Genomic DNA, 14,899 nt, shown 5'->3' with positions numbered 1-14,899 from the left:
AGAGTGAAAGCACCGCCAGCATTCAAAAGTGACCAAAACATCAGCCAGGAAGCATAGGAACTGAGAAGTGTCTGTGGTCACCACCTGCAGAACCACTCCTTTATTGGGGGTGTCTTGCTAATTGCCTATAATTTCCACCTGTTGTCTATTCCATTTGCACAACAGCATGTGAAATTTATTGTCAATCAGTGTTGCTTCCTAAGTGGACAGTTTGATTTCACAGAAGTGTGATTGACTTGGAGTTACATTGTGTTGTTTAAGTGTTCCCTTTATTTTTTTGAGCAGTGTATATCCCAGACAGTGTCACCAGCAAAGCACCCCCACACCATAACACCTCCTCCTCCATGCTTTACGGTGGGAAATACACATGCGGAGATCATCTGTTCACCCACGGCTCACGTGTCTCACAAAGACACGGTGGTTGGAACAAAAAATCTCAATTTGGACTCCAGACCAAAGGACAAATTTCCACCGGTCTAATGTCCATTGTTCGTGTTTCTTGGCCAAAGCAAGTCTCTTCTTTTTATTGGTGTCCTTTTGTAGTGGTTTCTTTGCAGCAATATGACCATGAAGGCCAGATTCATGCAGTCTCCTCTGAACAGTTGATGTTAAGATGTGTCTGTTAATTGAAGTCTGTGAAGCATTTATTTGGGCTGCAATTTCTGAGGCTGGTAACTCTAATGAATTTATCCTCTGCAGCAGAGGTAACTCTGGGTCTTCCATTCCTGTGGCGGTCCTCATGAGAGCCAGTTTCATCATAGCGCTTGATGGTTTTTGCGACTGCACTTGAAGAACTTTAAAAGTTCTTTAAATGTTCCATATAGACTGACCTTCATGTCTTAAAGTAATGATGGACTGTCATTTCTCTTTGCTTATTTGAGCTGTTTTTGCCATAATATGGACTTTGTATTTTACCAAATAGGGCTATCTTCTGTATACCCCCTTACCTTGTCACGACACAACTGATTGGATCAAATGCATTAAGAAGGAAAGAAATTCCACAAATTAACTTTTAAGAAGGCAACCTGTTAGTTGAAATGCATTCCAGGTGATTATCTCATGAAGCTGGTTGAGAGAATTCCAAGCGTGTGCAAAGCTGTCATCAAGGCAAAGAGTGGCTATTTGAAGAATCTCATATATAAAATATATATTTTTTGGTTACTACATCACTTTTATTCTACAGTGCAATGTAGAAAATAGTAAAATAACTAAAAACCCTTGAATGAATAGGTATTCTAAAACTTTTGACCGGTAATGTATATTTATTAAAATATGAATATCATACGGTGGACACCTAATTCTATAGGCCTTTTAAAATTTCACAAATGTCCTATTAATTATAATCTTCCCTGTCATTGTGTCCGATGAAATGGCTTAATTTTTTATGAACATTTTTTTGTTTTCACATGAAAATCTATCGCCAATTGGATCGAAACCTAGCTATAGACACCCTTAAGACTCTGGCAAGTGCGATAGTCCAGTGTGACTTTGTTTATGCCTGCACATCATGGTTCACCAGCAGCCCTAAACATCTAAAGAATAAACTACCAGCCAAACAAGCTTGTAAGAATTGAACTCTCTCCTCATAGTCATCTGGAGGTTGAGAATTTTTTCTTCTTCTCTCTCTGTAATGTATCTGTATCTATGTATTTATGTAAAAAAAATAGGGACAACAATGGAAATAAGTCCTCGACTTTATTGTGCAACCCGGTCACTTAAATAAATATTTGTGTGTATATATGTTATTTTTTAACTGACAGATAAAATCAATCAATCAATCTATCCAAACTGTGCAGTGGTTAATTGATGAATGGAAAGAGAGATTTGTTACAAAAAAGTTTAATGACGTTCAGAGATTGCCTTCATTACTGGGTAAGCCTACAAGGTAGGAAGGGATGTATTGTGGTGTTGAAAACGCAAACCATGATATTGATATTGAAGTGCCCAAAGTTGGTATGTTTTTTTTTATTGGTTTTGTGGTGCATTGACACAGAAACCTCTTGGTGGAAAATTTGTTGCATATATTTTATAGGGGGCACCTTGAATTTGACCAGCTCCTCCCCCCTAGTAAATGTCAATCTGCCCTAATCAAAGTGTACAGTATACGTGCAGTTAGCATTATATTCCCTAAGGAATCAAGTAAAAATAGTTTTTAATTCAAAGTACACTTGTATAAATCCTATTACTAGTCTATATCAACACTAATATTTGTTCATTCTTACAAGCTCAGTCAGCATTGCAAACTCAACCAATCCGCATTAGCATAGTTAGCATTCCACACTCAACCAACATAATCCAATTTGTTGTTCTTGTGTGTGTGTATGGTGTCCTCTCAGGATGGGGACCAGAGGATGAAGATGCAGAACATGGTGAAGTTCCCTGTGATCGGGATGGACATGGCGCCCCATATGGTCAAGCGGAGCCAGAGCAGCTGGAGCCTGCCCTCGCACTGGTCGCCATGGAGATGACCTTACGGGATGGGCCACGACCCAGAGGACTACCTGTATGACCTGTATGCTGTGTGTAACCACCACGGGACAATGGCGGGAGGTTATTACACAGGTTAGCTAACAACACACACATATGCACACACACTCTAATATGTTCCGGCAGCAATAGGGATAGTAGTTGACAGGGTTGCTGACTCAAATCCCAATGGGGTTACAAGCAGCATACCACCCTTCATCCCACTACTGGCTTGCCTCTGAAATTAAGCAGGGTTGGTCCCTGGATGGGAGACCAGATGCTGCTGGCAGTGGTGTTGGAGGGTCAGTTGGAGGCACTCTTCTCCCTCCCAAAATTATGATATCCCAATTCCACAGGGCAGTGATTGGGGACATTTCCCTGTGTATGGTGCTGTCTTTCGGATGGGATGTTAAATGGGTGTCCTGACTCTCAGTGGTCGCTAAAGATCCCATGGCACTTATTGTCAACGTAGTGTTAACCCTGGTTACCATCATGGCCACCTAATCATCCCCAGCTTCCAATTGGCTCATTCATATCCCCTGTATCTATTCCCCAGGTTGTTGCTGTAAATGAGAATGTGTTCTCAGTCAACATACCTTGTAAAATGAAAACTTTGTGATGTGGGAAAAAATGTATACAGTTACACATCGCAATCTAGTTTTTGACGATGTCATTTAAAAATATATATATATTTCACCTTTATTTAACCAGGTAGGCCGGTTGAGAACAAGTTCTCATTTACAACTGCGACATGGCCAAGATAAAGCAAAGCAGTGCGACAATAAACAACAACACAGAGTTTCACATGGGATAAACAAACGTACAGTCAATAACACAATACAGTTATATCGATATTTAACTCCAAGTATCGATTTGTAATCATCCTATAGCTTGTTCTCCATTTTCTTTTTAAATAGTAAGCCGACATGTTTTCAGCACTTTTATTTCCCTGACTGATCAAAACTCATTTTCTCATGCTCTCTCATCTCTCTCTGCAGCAGGCCTATAGTGAGCATTTGGAACATCAAATTGCAATAAAATTGATTCGCAATACATTTACAATTGTGAGAATCACATACATATCGTATCGGCACCTAAGTATCCTGATAATATCGTATCGTGTGGTCCATGTCAATTCCTAGCCCTAGTTACAATGCTGTTGTGCCCTTGAGGAAGTCACTTTCTCCATATATTGCTAAATATACAGTCCACCATACATAAAAAAAATGGAAGCAATGTGTGTGCTTTTTCTATAAAAAAAATATATAAAAAAAACGCATTAGGGAGGTGATTGGAATTCATATCCCTGCTCTTTTTAGAAACTAAAATAATTGAAATCCACTGAAATATCTAGGTAACATGATCAATGACTCTTTATCCCATCCTTATTCTGCAGCTCACTGTAATAACTCCATCGATGGCATGTGGTACTGCTTTGATGACAGTGATGTCCAAGCCATATCTGACGATGAAGTCTGCAAGCAGAACGCCTACATACTGTTTTATCAAAGACGGGCCACCATCCCATCATGGTCTGCTAACAGCTCTGTTGCAGGTAAGAGTATGCATTTGTTAAAAAAACAATTTCATTCACAATTCTATTGATTGCAAAGTTTTACAAACAACAAGATGCAACATTGTCATAGATGGATAGTACATGGCTCCAGACAAACTTTTTCCATGGTGGCACCAGTCCATGATATGGTCGCACCCTCCCAAAAATACGGCGCCACGCAATAAAAAACATTTGTAAGCATCCTCGATTCAGTCTTATGTAGCTAACTTTGAAATTGTGTTTTTTACATTGGATAAAAGTAAAGACTTAGAGCTAGAAAATGGTATATCATACACTGCAGCTGAGGAACAATGGGAAAGTAAATTCTGCTTTGAAAGTTGATAAACTTGTAACCCCACATTTGAGAAAATGGCCCTTGAATGTTTTGGTACACCTACTGGAGAGCTTTTCTTTCTCTACAACCATTCAGGATCGTTCACACCCTCTTAAGCCTTAGCCCCTCCCATCTCTTTAAGGATTCACATGTGAGCCCATATGGTAAACACACGGTATATGAAATAAAATGTATGTTTATTTGTCACATGCGCAGTTTATACAGAAGGTGTTAACGGTACACTGAAATGGTTACTTGCATAGTAGCAATATCAAAAACAGAAAGTGTCCAAATAATAATATTGTTTAAATATTTTATAATTATTAGATGATGCTTACCAGACACACTTGTATAAATCGATAGGGCATGTGAAGGAAATGCTATAACCCCCCCCCCCCCAGCCACATCTATCTAAGTGGATGTGTCTCTATTGTCGAGACATGTACACATGTTCATGTAATAAACCGGCCAAAGTATAGTCTTTTATTTAGACATTTAGCTAGCTAGCTAAACAATGAACCGGCATAATCCCAACTCATACTACTACCAATACAAACATTGTCATAGCTGTAATATGAATCTGCAGGAAGCTAAAGCTAACAAACTAGGTGCAATGTTAGCTAGCTAACATTAGGCAATAACGCAGTGCAAATGGATTTCTGATTCAAATAATATTGCTACACAGATCATACACGTAACGTTAGCTAGCGAGCCAGCAAGCTAATGCTCGCTAGCTAACTAACAGTATGCTTTAGCTTGCAATAAAAATATCTTTCTGACAAAATTAGAGACTTATATCTGAAAATATAGCTAGACTCTTACCTGTATACTTGGATGAATGCTTCACGGCAGACTGGAACCATTTAACTCCATTTTGTTTGTAGCTACATCTTGTTTGGACAGCGTTGTGTCAAGTCACTCTGGTTCACACTGACCATGGCATGTGCAGAAAGTGGCTCATCACTTTTTCCAACTGATCTGTTGATAGCACCTGCTAAATTCAGTGCATCAATGTTGTTGAGAAAAGTACCAAAACTTTCGTAGTTCTCGATGGCTAACGTTATATCTTTCAAAAACAGCACTGTAGAATGGACTATCAACACATACTGAACAGCTCACGTTATAGACAGAAGCATGCTACATGGCAGTCCAATCCGAACTCATCTCCCGGCATGTCCAGCCCATCCATTATCTCAGCCAATCATGGCTAGTGGGAAGGTTCCTTACTTTTTCCGTGGCTAAACCAATCACAATTTAACAACTTAATTCATATTTATGGATGGAATACAAGTTTGTTATTAAGGCACATGAAAGTTCACATGTTCCCAAAAGCGTTTCTGCCAAAAAACACATTTTGATCAAAAATACATGTTTACGTTCAAATGCCTCTCCTGTGAAGTAGTGATGTGTGACATGCACCTAGTTTCCTGAAACGATTCACATATGGTAATTCACAGTGCTTTATTAAGAAGTGTAATACACTACTGAAAAACTCGCACAGCCAAGTCAAAGTGTCGTAAAATGAGACTAAATGGTCGCAGTCTGGAGCCCTGTAGTAGAATATCTGTCTCATTTGTTTTTTTTAAATCTCACATCCAATCTCCCTGTAGAATTCATGTCCTCCCTGACTGAGACACATGAGTTAACCATAGAAATATACAGTACATAGAGGTAACTGCCAAAATAATGAGGGATAAAAAGTATATTGAAAGGTGTGGGTGTGGTTCCTGAGATAATTACCCGTCCTGCTGTGTTCCGGTCAAATTGGATTGATTTACTACATTTACATTTACATTTAAGTCATTTAGCAGACGCTCTTGTCCAGAGCGACTTACAAATTGGTGCATTCACCTTATAATATCCAGTGGAACAACCACTTTACAATAGTGCATCTAAATCTTTAAGGGGGGGTTAGAAGGATTACTTTATCCTATCCCAGGTATTCCTTAAAGAGGTGGGGTTTCAGGTGACTCCGGAAGGTGGTGATTGACTCCGCTGTCCTGGCGTCGTGAGGGAGCTTGTTCCACCATTGGGGTGCCAGAGCAGCGAACAGTTTTGACTGGGCTGAGCGGGAACTGTGCTTCCTCAGAGGTAGGGAGGCGAGCAGGCCAGAGGTGGATGAACGCAGTGCCCTTGTTTGGGTGTAGGGCCTGATCAGAGCCTGAAGGTACGGAGGTGCCGTTCCCCTCACAGCTCCATAGGCAAGCACCATGGTCTTGTAGCGGATGCGAGCTTCGACTGGAAGCCAGTGGAGAGAGCGGAGGAGCTGGGTGACGTGAGAGAACTTGGGAAGGTTGAACACCAGACGGGCTGCGGCGTTCTGGATGAGTTGTAGGGGTTTAATAGCACATGCAGGGAGCCCAGCCAACAACGAGTTGCAGTAATCCAGACGGGAGATGACAAGTGCCTGGATTAGGACCTGCGCCGCTTCCTGTGTGAGGCAGGGTCGTACTCTGCGAATGTTGTAGAGCATGAACCTACAGGATCGGGTCACCGCCTTGATGTTAGTGGAGAACGACAGGGTGTTGTCCAGGGTCACGCCGAGGCTCTTAGCACTCTGGGAGGAGGACACAAGGGAGTTGTCAACCGTGATGGCGAGATCATGGAACGGGCAGTCCTTCCCCGGGAGGAAGAGCAGCTCCGTCTTGCCGAGGTTCAGCTTGAGGTGGTGATCCGTCATCCACACTGATATGTCTGCCAGACATGCAGAGATGCGATTCGCCACCTGGTTGTCAGAAGGGGGAAAGGAGAAGATTAATTGTGTGTCATCTGCATAGCAATGATATGAGAGACCATGTGAGGATATGACAGAGCCAAGTGACTTGGTGTATAGCGAGAATAGGAGAGGGCCTAGAACAGAGCCCTGGCGGACACCAGTGGTGAGAGCACGTGGTGCGGAGACAGATTCTCGCCACGCCACCTGGTAGGAGCGACCTGTCAGGTAGGACGCAATCCAAGCGTGGGCCGCGCCGGAGATGCCCAGCTCGGAGAGGGTGGAGAGGAGGATCTGATGGTTCACAGTATCAAAGGCAGCAGATAGGTCTAGAAGGATGAGAGCAGAGGAGAGAGAGTTAGCTTTAGCAGTGCGGAGAGCCTCCGTGACACAGAGAAGAGCAGTCTCAGTTGAATGCCCAGTCTTGAAACCTGACTGATTAGGATCAAGAAGGTCATTCTGAGAGAGATAGCAAGAGAGCTGGCCAAGGACGGCACGTTCAAGAGTTTTGGAGAGAAAGGAAAGAAGGGATACTGGTCTGTAGTTGTTGACATCGGAGGGATCGAGTGTAGGTTTTTTCAGAAGGGGTGCAACTCTCGCTCTCTTGAAGATGGAAGGGACGTAGCCAGCGGTCAAGGATGAGTTGATGAGCGAGGTGAGGTAGGGGAGAAGGTCTCCGGAAATGGTCTGGAGAAGAGAGGAGGGGATAGGGTCAAGTGGGCAGGTTGTTGGGCGGCCGGCCGTCACAAGACGCGAGATTTCATCTGGAGAGAGAGGGGAGAAAGAGGTCAAAGCACAGGGTAGGGCAGTGTGAGCAGGACCAGCGGTGTCGTTTGACTTAGCAAACGAGGATCGGATGTCGTCAACCTTCTTTTCAAAATGGTTGACGAAGTCATCCGCAGAGAGGGAGGAGGGGGGGGGAGGAGGATTCAGGAGGGAGGAGAAGGTAGCAAAGAGCTTCCTAGGGTTAGAGGCAGATGCTTGGAGTTTAGAGTGGTAGAAAGTGGCTTTAGCAGCAGAGACAGAAGAGGAAAATGTAGAGAGGAGGGAGTGAAAGGATGCCAGGTCCGCAGGGAGGCGAGTTTTCCTCCATTTCCGCTCGGCTGCCCGGAGCCCTGTTCTGTGAGCTCGCAGTGAGTCATCGAGCCACGGAGCGGGAGGGGAGGACCGAGCCGGCCTGGAGGATAGGGGACAGAGGAAATCAAAGGATGCAGAGAGGGAGGAGAGGAGGGTTGAAGAGGCAGAATCAGGAGATAGGTTGGAGAAGGTTTGAGCAGAGGGAAGAGATGATAGGATGGAAGAGGAGAGAGTAGCGGGAGAGAGAGAGCGAAGGTTGGGACGGCGCAATACCATCCGAGTAGGGGCAGAGTGAGAAGTGTTGGATGAGAGCGAGAGGGAAAAGGATACAAGGTAGTGGTCGGAGACTTGGAGGGGAGTTGCAATGAGATTAGTGGAAGAACAGCATCTAGTAAAGATGAGGTCAAGTGTATTGCCTGCCTTGTGAGTAGGGGGGGAAGGTGAGAGGGTGAGGTCAAAAGAGGAGAGGAGTGGAAAGAAGGAGGCAGAGAGGAATGAGTCAAAGGTAGACGTGGGGAGGTTAAAGTCACCCAGAACTGTGAGAGGTGAGCCATCCTCAGGAAAGGAACTTATCAAGGCGTCAAGCTCATTGATGAACTCTCCAAGGGAACCTGGAGGGCGATAAATGATAAGGATGTTAAGCTTGAAAGGGCTGGTAACTGTGACAGCATGGAATTCAAATGAGGAGATAGACAGATGGGTCAGGGGAGAAAGAGAGAATGTCCACTTGGGAGAGATGAGGATTCCAGTGCCACCACCCCGCTGGCTCGATGCTCTAGGGGTATGCGAGAACACGTAGGCAGACGAGGAGAGAGCAGTAGGAGTAGCAGTGTTATATGTGGTAATCCATGTTTCCGTCAGCGCCAGGAAGTCTAGGGACTGGAGGGTAGCATAGGCTGAGATGAACTCAGCCTTGTTGGCCGCAGACCGGCAGTTCCAGAGGCTGCCGGAGACCTGGAACTCCACGTGGGTCGTGCGCGCTGGGACCACCAGGTTAGAGTGGCAGCGGCCACGCGGTGTGGAGCGTTTGTATGGCCTGTGCAGAGCGGAGAGAACAGGGATAGACAGACACATAGTAGACAAGCTACAGAAGAGGCTACGCTAATGCAAAGGAGATTGGAATGACAAGTGGACTACACGTCTCGAATGTTCAGAAAGTTAAGCTTACGTATTTACTAGTTTTCTCTCTGAAAATGTACTTCATTTAATCTGATTGTCATAAGGTCCCATGACTTTGTCCACATAGGGCATCTGAACACACAAAATACATGTTGATGATTTTCATTACATTTTGGGTGTTTTATTTAACTTTTGTACACCTGTGGTGTTCCTGGTCAAAAATGACCAGTCATTAGAAATGAATGGGTGAGACTACAATTAGTGTATAAAATTTAGTTCAGGCACATGCCCAATCATCAGATGGGCACACTTCCTCTCCCAGACCCCCACATGCATGTGTGTTTGAGCACATACACACACACACACACACCTCACTCCCCTTCTTGGCTTCCCTGGCAACCCCCACGGGAACCTTTCCCTAATAGAATCACCCTCTTAAGGTGAATCTTTCCCCCACTGGAACCACACCTGTTGGCATCCTCACAAACAATCGCAACGTTGTTTCAATAGTATATAGAACTTTTCTTGCAGCTCTGGTGTATAAAGCTTTTTTGAGGCCTTTCTCACAATTCATTCTGTGACAGCACAATGACCAAACGATACACTGTATTTGAGGCTCTTGATCATATCTTTCATCATGACACTGGTGAGGAGGAGAGAGTCCTTGTTAAACCTTGACACAAAGTAGTCTGTGATAAATAGCACAATATGTTTTATCTGAGTATTTGTTATAGTCAAAATCATCCATTCATTATGCTTTTTTTATCTCAAAAACGAGTTGTATGAGCACAGGTCAATGAGGCCTACAGGCCATAAATAGTAAATAGAAGTTCAAAACTTGTAATGTTCACAAGAACTTAAGTTGATAAAAAGATCTAACACAACATTAGGTGTTAATATATGTATTTATAATCAGCTATAATGGGGTGGTCACTTTGGACCGGGGACACAGTTAATTAACATGAGACAAACACAACAGGAGGGTTAAACAATTAATACATCCCAACATGCTTAGGGTCATGTATAAAAATGTCCAGTTGCCCATTATTTTGGCTACCATGGCTAGAAGAAGAGATCTCAGTGACTTTGTAAGAGAGGACTCAAAGGAGCATAGGGGTTTTAAAATGTGTGTATGTCTCCAGGTCTCAACCCAATTGAACACTAATGGGAGATTCTGGAGTGGTGCCTGAGACAGCGTTTTCCACCACCATCAACAAAACACCAAATGGAATTTCTCATGGAAGAATGGTATCGCATCCCTCCAATAAGGTTCCAGATACTTGTAGAATCTATGCCAAGGTGCATTGAAGTTGTTCTTGTGGTGGCCCAACGCCTATTAAGAAACTTTGTTGGTGTTTCCTTTATTTTGTCAGTTACCTATATGTGCACACATGATTTATATAGTGTATATTAGGACTGCATGATATGGGCAAAAAATATAATAGTATATTTTTTTAACAAATATTGCGATTGTGATCTGACTTGCGATGAAGGTCCAAAGGTCAAAAGACTGAAAGCATAGAAATAGAATGACTTATATTAAGAAAGAAAAGTGGAAATCAGCATTGTCCTTGTTTGGAAGAATCTGTTAGCTGCATTTGACCTAACAGAACAGCATGCAAGCTTTATAGCGAATCTAACCTAACAGAACAGCATGCAAGCTTTATAGCGAATCTAACACCGACGAGGAGGAACTGCCATGCTTGAGTGGCAGGGGGTAGAGCTTTGTGCATGGGAAGTAGCAGCGAGAGGAGAGAGTAAGACATGACAAATGGAATAAATTATAAAAACGGAGGTTACATGCGGCTGATTGGCATTTCAAAATATTGGATACGATACGGATCTCTTGCGATATGGATATTGTGCATGTCAGTATTGCGATTTTGATGTGAATTCAATTAACTGTGCAGCCCTAGTGTATATATATACAGATAAACATATATGCCCTTTGTTGGCTCCTCCCAGGTTCGACCAGCTCGTCTCTGTGTGAACACTGGATCAGCAGGCTGATGGGGAGTCGTCCTCCCAGCCAGGCCTCTTCCGGCTCATCCAGACGCACCTCGCTGGCCTCCCTCTCCGAGTCGACCGAGTTCACTGGAGAACGCAGCGAAGACGACGGTGAGACAGCCACATTTACATAAGTATTCAGACCGTCAGTACTTTGGTGAAGCACCTTTGGCAGTGATTACAGCCTCGAGTCTTCTTGGGTTTTACACTATAAGCTTGGCACACCTGTATTTGGGGAGTTTCTTCCATTCTTCTCTACAGATCCTCTCAAGCTCTGTCAGTTTGGATGGAGTGTCACTGAACAGCCATTTTCAGGTCTCTCCAGAGATGTTCGATGAGGTTCAAGTCCGGGATCTGGCTGGGCCACTCAAGGACATTGAGACTTGACCCAAAGCCACTCCTGCGTTGTCTTGGCTGTGTGCTTAGGGTCGTTGTCCTGTTGGAAGGTGAACCGTTGACCCAGTCTGAGGTCCTGAGCACTCGGGAGCAGGTTTTCATCAAGGATCTCTCAGTACTTTGCTCCATTCATCTTTCCCTCGATCCTGACGAGTCTCCCAGTCTCTTCCGCTGAAAAACATCCCCACAGCATGATGCTGCCACCACCATGCTTCACCGTAGGGATGGTGCCAGGTTTCCTCCAGACGTGAGGCTTGGCATTCAGGCAAAAGCGTTCAATCCTGGTTTCATCAGACCAGAGAATCTTGTTTCTCATGGTCTGAGAGTCTTTGAGTGCCTTTTGCAAACTTCAAGCGGACCTTTTACTGACAAGTAGCTTCTGTCTGGCCACTCTACCATAAAGGCCTGATTGGTGGAGTGCTGCAGAGATGGTTGTCCTGGAAGATTCTCCCTTCTCGACAGAGGAACTTTGGAGCTCTATCAGAGTGACCACTTGGTTCTTGGTCACCTCCATGACCAAGGCTCTACTTCCCCAATTGCTCAGTTTGGCCAGGCGGCCAGCTCTAGGAAGAGTCTTGGTGGTTCCAAACTTCTTCCATTTAAGAATGATGCAGGCAACTGTGTTCTTGGGGACCTTCAATGCTGCAGGCATTTTTTGGTACCCTTCCCCAGAGCTGTGCCTCGACACAATCCTATCTCGGCGCTCTACGGACAATTCCTTCGACCTCATGGCTTGGTTTTTGCTCTTACATGCACTGTCAACTGTGGGACCTTATACAGACAGGTGCGTGCCTTTTCAATCATGTTCAATAAATTGAATTTACCACATGTGGACTCCAATCAAGTTGGATGATCAATGAAACAGGATGCACCTGAGCTCAAATTAGATTTTCTTTGCAAAGGGTCTGAATACTTACGTAAATAAGGTATTCATTATTTTATTTATTTATACATTTGCAAAAAAATCTCCAAACCTGTTTTGCTTGGTCATTATGGAGTACTGGGTGTTGATTGGTGAATAAAACAATGAATTTAATCAATTTTAGAACAAGGCTGTAACAAAAAGAAAATGTGGAAAAAGTCAAGGGGTCTGAATACTTTCCAAATGCACTGTATATCAACATGATGATGGTGTCGGCCCTATTTATACAGTAACTTACTTTCAGTCCTTTTTGTATAGCAGAAAAAAAATGTATAATTCTTTAATATAATTCTTTAATATCAGCCTTTACTAGCTTAAAACCTGCTGATAAAGGAGGTGATGAACATGCAGGTTCTGAGTCCACTCAGTCTAGTACCAGCGCTTTAGTTTTATCTCTCTTTCTTCTTCTGTTCGAGGAGGCTTCTCCACCCGCCCAGCGATGCGGAGCATCCAGAGACAGACCTTCTCTTTGCGCTCCAACATGGCCAGCCCTCTGGCCATCAGTGAGAACAGCTCCAAGCCCTCCTGGTCCCTCTCAGCCAAGCTCCATGTGCGTTCCAACTCGCCCTCGCACTTCTCCCTGGAGTCTCACTCCTCCTCGCCCACCCTGGAGAGGATAGGCGAGGCAGCTGATGACAAGGTCTCCACCTCCTGCTTCAGCGGCTCTACGAAACCCGAGGTAAAGTTCGGAGGTAAGACACCCCTAGTGGTGGTGGAGGGTAATGCAGGGGCTAAAAGGCTCCTGGAGCAGGTGCTCTCCAAGCCTGTTCCCCAGGCTGAGCTGAGGAGCTCCAGCCTGGCAGGGGGTAACAATAACAGGTCCACGATCGTGGAGCCAGGCAACCCGGGTCAAGGAGCGGTCACTAAGGAGCCCAAACAATGAGGAGTGGGGGGAGGGGAGGGCACTGGGGCCAGGAGAAGCTCTGCTAAAACTGTTGAGACCGAGAAGAGCCCCAAGAAGCGCCCGTCCAACCCCTCACCTACCCCATCCCACACCTCCTCTGCTACCCACGCATCGTCGCCTTCTTGAACCCAAGCCAAGAGCATGGCGGCCACAGCATCCAACCCCAAAGAAAAAAGCGAGGATGCAGTCACCAAAACCAGCAAGACCTCCTCCGCCAAAACAGCCACCCCCTCCAAAAAGGAGCCCTTGCTGACCCCAGAGACGTTGCACCCTGAAACCGCAAAACAAACGAAGGGCGGCTCCCCTGGATCCCACAGTTGCTCGGCACACACGCCGAGGAAGACGTCGCCCAGAGGGACGGCGGAGAGGAGCTCTGCATCAGTGAGAACCAGAGCAGCCGAGAGGAGCGCCAGCCGGGAGACTTCACAGAACACCTCAGTGTCAGAGAGAGGGTTGAACAACGGCGGTTCCTCCTCCACAGCAAGTGGTGTGTCCCGGGGAGGGGAGCGAGGTGTCGCTGGCCGGGGCGAAAGCAGGGCGGGGCGAGGGCCGGAGTGCAGGGCTGGAGGGAGGAGCACCAGCAGTATCTCCTCCATGACCAGCCTGCGATCGTCCAGTTTGGGCATGGCACCAGCAGCAGAGCCCTCCAGGGGATCTCAAAGGAACAGCAAGACTGAGGAAAAGGGGGTCAACTTCTTCAAGAGTGCCCTGAGGCAGAAAGAGACACGCAAGTCCACGGACAGGGGGAAGCCCACCACAACAGCCAAAGCAGGGACAGGTGAGGCTAAAGGCAGCCTGGAGGAGGGGCCTGGGAGGGGGACTGGAGAGGGGGCGGGCGATGGAGCAGCCAAGAGGGCCCAGCAGGGGAACCCAGAGGCCCAGATGAACACGCCCACAGCCAAAGACAAGGAATCCTCCAAGACGTTGACCCCAGCCAAGCACTCTATACTGTCCTCCGCCAAGTCCAAGTCATCCGGATCGGAGATGGGAGTAGCAGAGAAATCCTCTGCCAATGGGAAAAAACCTCCGGAAAAGAAGTTGCTGCCATCCCGAAAGATCCCCATCAATTCGACACGAACCACCCAGAAACCCAAGTGAAATATCCTCGGGGACCCAAAAACGTTCTCTGTAGTGCAGCTCTAAGGTGTCTCAAACATTGAACTAGATCTCCTCTTTAGGAGAGACTTTTGAAAAGCACCTCTAGCTTTTCATTGGCCCCAGATGATTGAAAGCTGCCATATCTGACAGTCTGTCACTGTCCATTTTATTATATAGTTATTTAGAAAGGGATTGAAAAGCACTTTGTATGGATTGCATTGTTAATAATTCTTTTGAAAAATTATACTAATCAAATGGATTATTATATAGTATTATATAAATGTATCAACTGCACATGTAATTACATT

General features: G+C 45.2%; 1 pseudogene; it reads left to right on the top strand.

Annotated features, from left to right (window-relative positions):
- Positions 1 to 2,343: 2,343 nt before the first annotated feature.
- On the top strand, positions 2,344 to 14,595 carry LOC106578319 (ubiquitin carboxyl-terminal hydrolase 31-like; annotated as a pseudogene).
- The last annotated feature ends 304 nt before the right edge of the window (positions 14,596 to 14,899 follow it).

This window comes from Salmo salar, chromosome 19 (genome assembly GCF_965601325.2).
Source record: "Salmo salar chromosome 19, fSalSal1, whole genome shotgun sequence".
Taxonomy (NCBI): domain Eukaryota; kingdom Metazoa; phylum Chordata; class Actinopteri; order Salmoniformes; family Salmonidae; genus Salmo; species Salmo salar.
Note: the sequence above shows the minus strand (reverse complement) of the source record. Positions and strands in the feature narration are given on the sequence as shown.